Genomic DNA, 7,476 nt, shown 5'->3' with positions numbered 1-7,476 from the left:
ATACGAAAAAAAAACTTGCTAGTGTAACTTTAACCTCACATAAATATTTTATATGTGATAGTTTACGCGTAAATTAAATATGATCTTCCACCACTACATACTCTTGCTCTCCTCTCTGATTCCTGTATCACTTTTTATAATGTATTTTTATTGCAACCCAACAGTGATCTATCTACGCGTGGCTGCTAAATGCTAGTAAGCTAAGCATTCCAGAAAAAAATATATTGACTACTGTCAACACTGCATACGCTGTCAAAATCTTGGGTACCCTCGATGCTTAGAACGGGGAAAAAAGTGCGAGAGAGGGTAAGCGCGGGCAGACCCAAACACGTGGTCGGGGCTGATATGAGCCAATGGGGTTACCTTCCGAATTTCTAGGGTACCAAGCAGAAGAAACAGCGTCTTTCTGCGGAAATCGGCAGGAACGCGGATCGGGTGGGTGCCGAAGTCACAATCGGGATCATTCGGGACTGCCTTCAGGAAGGCAGCAGCGTGTTCGTGCGGAAATCGGAATTTCTTGCTTTCGGAGCGATAATTGTTGAATTTTCATGTTCGGGGAAGACGAAAAAATGTTCATTTTTTCTTACTGTGTTGTGGGTACGCAGTGCGTACCTTGCGTATCCTGAATGCACGCCGCTGATTTTGAGTACAATGGAATTCACATACCAGTGGCGTGGCGTGACTTTTTAAAAAGTGTTACCGGCTATCAGTACGATATTTATGCCTGCTAGACGTTATTACAAACCCCTCCTCCCCTCCCTTCGGTAAAGAAAACATTTCTTCGAGCTAGATATTTGTTCATTTCGTTCTTGTTTTGCAATCAGCACAGTGAAATAGCTATAAACACTCCTAGAAAGAACTACCACGAAAATCCAATGAATAGTGGTAGACCCTTGTCAATTCTTCATCTGTCACCGTTTCTTTGCAATGAGCTGCGAAGGGGAAGAAGAAGAACAACACTTTTCTCGGGTCAGTTTGACGTTTGTGTGGTGAGCACTGAGCAGACGACAGAACTCCGCTCCTTCGTGGAAAGTAAAGCGACTTGAATAACGTAGTGTGGAAAACGGCGCGTTCTGGCTGGTTCCACTCGAAAATGATCCGCTAGAGGCGCTGGTGTTGACCCCGGTGCTTGGTGTTCCACTGCTTATAATGGAAGTAAATGGAGTTTTCGCTGCAACGTCTGATTCTTTTACATGAAGCATTTCTATGAATGTGATAATTGCTATGATATTTGGTACAGTGGTCGCGAAGATATTAACGAACATTCTAGACAGTCGACCACGTCCTGTTATCGTCATACTTTCGTTAATAATACGGGAGAAAAAAATACGCGTGGAATGTTCTTGGCAACTAAATTTTTGTGTATAAATTAGGTTCATTATTATTATTATCATCATCATTTCTTTTAAAGATATACACACTGAAGCATTTGTATTTTGGATATTTACTGTCTCTTTTCTTCCGCTTTAAAATAATCGCGGCGATGATGATAATGATGATTCCATGAAACGACAAGGGGAACCTCACAAAACTTTCTTAGTGCCATCGACATGAGTGTAAGGCAACTTTCAAACCAATGGGACAAACGACACAGGATGTTCACACTGTCACACTAGTGAAACACACTTCAAGACTGTAAAATAGCATTCATTGCACATGAGGGTCCAAGCAGCAAACGACACGTTCATATGGCGTATTCGCGTGCTACTTGTTACTTCAGTAGGAAAGCTCCCTAAAGGAAGGGTGCTCAGACCGAAGCGACACGCTACAGGGGGAGTTCGCAACTAAGTGACAAGCGACATGGTGGCTTTAGTCTATTGGCAAGCGTTCGCTGCTAATTGTGCGAACAACAGATAGGCGACACGAAAAACCGCACATTACAACAACAGATCTAGGTGACACGATAAGTCACACGTGTCGCTTGTGCGTCGCTCAAACTGGGCCATTTCCTCAATAGCTTGCAACATGTTGCCATGGTTTGTTGTTCGCACATGCGCGATGCAATGAGTGTCTTGCTTTAGGGAGATTGTGCACCAAAGCGACAAGGGGCACGCGACACTTATCGCTTGAGGATTTCACCAACCGAACGCTGGCCTGTGCTTCCCGTCATGCCGCTACGATGTGAAATGTTGCTCTTGATTGGCTCATTTCCAAGCAACATGTGTCGCTTCAGTGTGAAAGTTGCCTTGGACCGAAGGACCCATGTCGCTTTGGTGTAAAATCTCCTTGAGGAAACGGTGCAGTCAGAGCTTGTGTCCCTACGGTTCGAAAGGCTGCATTGATTACGGACTGCTCGCTTCGAAGCGACACTTGTCTTACAAATCTAGAATATAAAACTTATTAGAAGGTAAAAACTCTAGTATAACTGTACCGGTTTAAATATCGGATTTTAGCCGATTCCAATACCGATGCCGATGTGTCAATTTCGGCCGATTTTCATACATCTGTAATCGGCTTCGGCACATCCCTACTTTTGATAATATTGGAGTTGAGTTACAGCAATGCACAAGCATTCATTCATTCCTTAGTCACTGAAAAGGAAGGAGAATTTCCTTCTCAGTATGGTCAAGAAAAGAGCCGTAACCCTTGGAATGCGAACTGACGGAATCCCTCCTCCCCTTTCTTTCACCCACGATGACCCTCTTAGGAGAATGACCCTCCCTTTCCTGTTACGACAGTGCTGCTAACTTCCCTTTTCTTTCTTTCCCCTTCTTATACCATTTATGCCAGCAGTGCAAAGTTCTGTGAGATTTGAATCACTACAATTAGTAGGCAAAGTAAGTCAAAATCTCATCTCGCACATGGATGCATATTTATTTCAAAATATCAATAATAATAATAATAATAATAATAATAATTGTTGCAGGCAGTAGCGAAGCATGGTTTTACGAAGGAGGCAAGCGATGTTTTGTACAATAGCATGCCGGGAGGAAGGGAGGGGTGAAGGATGCGTTATATAGCCCAACTGGCTCAGTCAGTTTCATAAACAAAATAAAAGCAATTAATATGCCAAAATATTATACGTTTTACTCTTGTGCTCTTTACAAATTAGATATTTTTTTTTCAACCAATTTCCAGCCTTCAGTTTATTGAATTTTCTTGTAACATGTGTGAAAGATCTCACTTGAATTTGTGCGTAAATAATGTAGCAGTTGCCAACACTACTGACACTGACACTACTGGTTGCTGTCAACACTGGTGACGTAATTTGAGCTGGACCAAGCTGGATGCATGGTTCAGACCAAGGTTATTAGAAGTAGCACCATTCGACCGCCCGGTATCTTTGTCCCAAGTCCTGGTGTTCACTGGGGTTGTAGCGAGTTGCAGTCTGCAAGGTAGCAAGTCGAAGTGGTCGTGTTGTGTGTTACGTTTCTGCGTGTGTAATAGATTTTTGACGTGGAACTAAAGATGGATAGAGAAAAGAGGAGAAATACGTATTAGATTATTTCCAAAAGAAACAAAAAATGGAAGTTGAAGCTTCACCTTCCACAAATGGAACGTCAGAAAAGGTCGATTCAAGTTCAGAGGAATTCCATCCGAATTGCGAAACGTGCGAACTTTCAGACTCTTGATATTCAACAAGAAGGCATAACAGAAGATATTGCAAACCTTGTTGCAACATTATGTCAAGGAACTGTCGAGGTAAGTGACATTCATTATTTGATAGCAGATATATCCATAGACGGATTTAGAATTGTTTTTTCTGGGAGGGCACAGCATGTGCTGTAAGCATACAATCATGTGTGTGCAGGGGAGGGGGGGTGCCCGCGTGTGTATGTCTGGAAGACGTGTGTAGGATGTCACCCTATATCACCAATAAACTTTCGCAGGGCAAGAGAACATGAAGATGAACAAGTTCCCTCAATGATTTCAGGGGCCTCACCGATGGTGGTGTAATCAAAGAGGTCCTGGGTTTGATCCCCTGTGAAGGTGCATTGCACAGTGGTACGTATCCCGATTTAAACTTTAAGTCCAGTCCCGATTAACGTATCTGAATATAAAATGGACTTTACAATCATTTACTTTTTGTTTTGTTCACGAACCCTCGAAAAACGATAGATCCACCAAGACATTTGAAACCCTGGCGTCGGAGCAGTGGCACTAGTGTCGCTAGTTAAAGCCACGGGGAAGCCTGTGGTTCCTGTATTTTCCGAGGTCCCAGAAAGCTTGGTGCTACTATACAGTGTATATGTATGCAACCACATTATAAAATCAGTTTTGTTATTTTGTAGGAAAGGGATAAAATTTGTATTACGACACGGGATAGACTAGATAGGCATCCTATTAACTGTAAATATTCCTTACAAATCTTCTGAATATTTCTCTTATACAAACACAACAAATACAATAAGTAATATACGTGTGCAGTAATAAATTCATTTTCTGAAAGCATCTTTTCTGGCATCAGTGGTCGAAGTAGGGGATGCTGCCTCCACTTAAGAAAGTTTCACAAATCATACCCCCAATTAGAATAATTTTCATATTGAGCATCCTCCACCTACTGTATTGTCTCCATGTTGATTCATACAAGGATGTACCCCATCGTATTTCCAAAATCGATCAAATATCCCCTCCCTTTTCGGCTACGAATTTCTATTTCGAGCACTGTCTGGCAAGATTTTGTCGGGCTCAGTGACAGATCCTGTGGTGCGGTACTGGGCTTCGGAGGGGAAGGGGGGAGTGGCCCCTTCAACAGTTGGTTTCGCAGTTCCATAACGTTAACATTATACACAATTCCTCTCCATAGACCTAATATGAAAATGAATATGACACATTAATGACACTGTAGTAGAAAATGTTAATTACTGAAGGGGTTCGTATTTGTTTATCGACTGTCAAACAAATGTTTTGACCAATAATATAATAATACAATGCCAAAAATGTACACAATATTTAGCAAATCCATTTCCACAACAAGTATAATGTTGATTGAATTGATGTTTTAAATCCACTTTATGCACAGTAAGGCTAATAGGGACTGGGTAAAAAAGGTAAAGTGTTCCCCTGTGCATAGCACCACGCCATGAAGGCGTATAGGGGGTGCGGGGGTAACGCCCCACACTTTCTTGATCCGGTCGTGAGTGGGGGTGATGTGATCAGCATCACGCCCCTGACCGCCTTTACCCCCCAGGGTTTCCCCCAGGTACCCATGTTATTCGACGCTGGGTAGGCGCCGGGGCCGCTTCCACCGTTAGAAAAGTTCCCGGATTTGAACCGGCCGGGGATCGAACCCGGGACCTTGAGCATGGTAGTCAGACGCGTTACCGACTGAGCCACTGGGCCTAAAGTTTAAAGTGAGATCCGAACCACTATTAGCCTCCACCGGGTATTGAACCCGGAACACCTTGATTACAAGGCGACGACGCTCACACTGAAATGAAACTGTTGTATCGTCATCTTGCAGCAATGCAAAGACGTCCACTAAATGCTCTTGAAGCAATTGATATATGCATTGAAGTAATATTTCCCTGGGTAAACACACGTTTGCGCATATTATGTACAATCCCAGTAACAACAACATCAAATGATAAATCATTCTCAACTTTGAGCCGGTTGAAGACTTATCTTCGAAATACCATTTGCGAAGAAAGATTAAATGGGTTAGCTGCTCTGAACATTCACTGGGATATAAAAGTTACTTGTGCCGACATATTGTCAGAACTCGCACAGAAACCTCGATGAATAAATTCCAGAATTTAAATTGTTGAACTGTGGTACCTTATTTATTACTGTCTTTAAGACATCAAGTAGTCTTAATCTCTTTAATGTTGTTACAATGTTGAGTGTACATTTTTTTGTTTAAAAATTATATTTGAGCAATTAAATATAAAATATTAATAATTTGGAAATATTCAAGCAGGTCCTTTTATATGATGCAATAAAAACATGAAGCATCCATAGCAAATACATTGATTGCGTTCATTGGGGTAAAATCCAAGTATATTAATTATCTAATTTAATACAAGAAATTTGACCTGTGAACTGGAAAATGTATTGGATTCATAACCCCCCCTTATGAAAATCCTGGGCACGCGCCTGATTACAAGGTTTAAGATATTGTAAATACAAATTGACATGTTCGATATCACTGCATGTAAATGCAAACGATGTGATTCATGGAGGAAATAAATAAATCACCCATGCAGATGACACTAACATAATATATAAGGCTTAAAAAACAAAAGAACAATTAGAAATCCAAACTTACATCTCAATTAAGCAAATAACCCAGTATTTAAATACTAATAGCCAGTAGCGGCGTTTGGGTTCCAAAACTGGGGGGGGGGGGGCAAGGTGGTGGGGACAAAAATAGTATATTTCCCTTTGTATATAAGATTTAGCATAGTGCGGGCGCAAAAGGGACAAAAAGTGGGGGGGCAACTGCTCCCTCGCCCCCCTAATCGCTGCCACTGATAATAGCCTAAATGTAAATCATCGAAAGACAAATTTCATGATTTTTAACCCTGGCAACAAGAAGAACTTGGATAACTTGACGGTTTACTTAGATGAAAATGAAATAGACTATGCTAACCATGTAAAATTTCTAGGATTGATACAAAAAGAGTGTTCACACTAGAGAAAGGGCTGTTAGACTCATATGTAAAATTCCTTCCAGATCCACATGCAGAATTGCCTTTCACAAAAACAAAATTATGACTTTATACTCGCTGTATGTTTATAAATCTTTTATCTATATACTTAATGACAAAACACAATTTAGAAACAAAGAAATTCATGGACATAATACAAGACAACGATAAAACTTCCATATTCAGACTAACAGATTAACTCTGACAGACAGCTCACCACATTCTTCAGGTTTAAAATTCCACAACAACCTTCCCTCTTGGCTAAAATATACCACTCCCTTAAATAAAAAATTGCAGCTAATCAAAAAATACGGGAGAGACAGAGCTCTTTATGACACTATTGAACTATGAATTAGACTGGGTAGAAGTATCAAGTATACAAAGAAATTCAAAATTCAATAATGTTATAGAAGGAATAATGTATCTCTATTTTTTTTTAAAAAAAAACATGTATGCAGGGACGGCGCCAGAAATTTTCGACTGGGTGGGCAGAAGCACCATATTGATAGATTAGGGTGGGCAGTATAAATGTAAGACCATATATAGTATACTGTATATGTGTATGTAAGACGTATGTATCCCCTCTCTCTCTTACACTCCCGATTCTCTCTTACTTCTTTTTCCTTTCCTTATCCTGTTTTCCTCCTTATTCTTTTCTAATCTATCTTCCCATCTTGTTCCATTTTCTTTCCCTTTGTCTCTGATGGACACAATTATTTCAAGGAAGTGTTGAGCATATGCAGCCATACATTCTAACCACATTATTTCATGCTTGTTAATACAGTGAAATAAATGTGAATTAGGTTTAAGCTTGTGTTGCAAATACAAGGCACATACTTGATTTTATGTATTCTTCGACAGTGATAGATTGATTTGATTATTTGAT

The sequence above is a fragment of the Lepisma saccharinum genome, chromosome 5 (assembly GCF_977018435.1).
Source record: "Lepisma saccharinum chromosome 5, izLepSacc3.1, whole genome shotgun sequence".
Classification (NCBI taxonomy): domain Eukaryota; kingdom Metazoa; phylum Arthropoda; class Insecta; order Zygentoma; family Lepismatidae; genus Lepisma; species Lepisma saccharinum.
Note: the sequence above shows the minus strand (reverse complement) of the source record.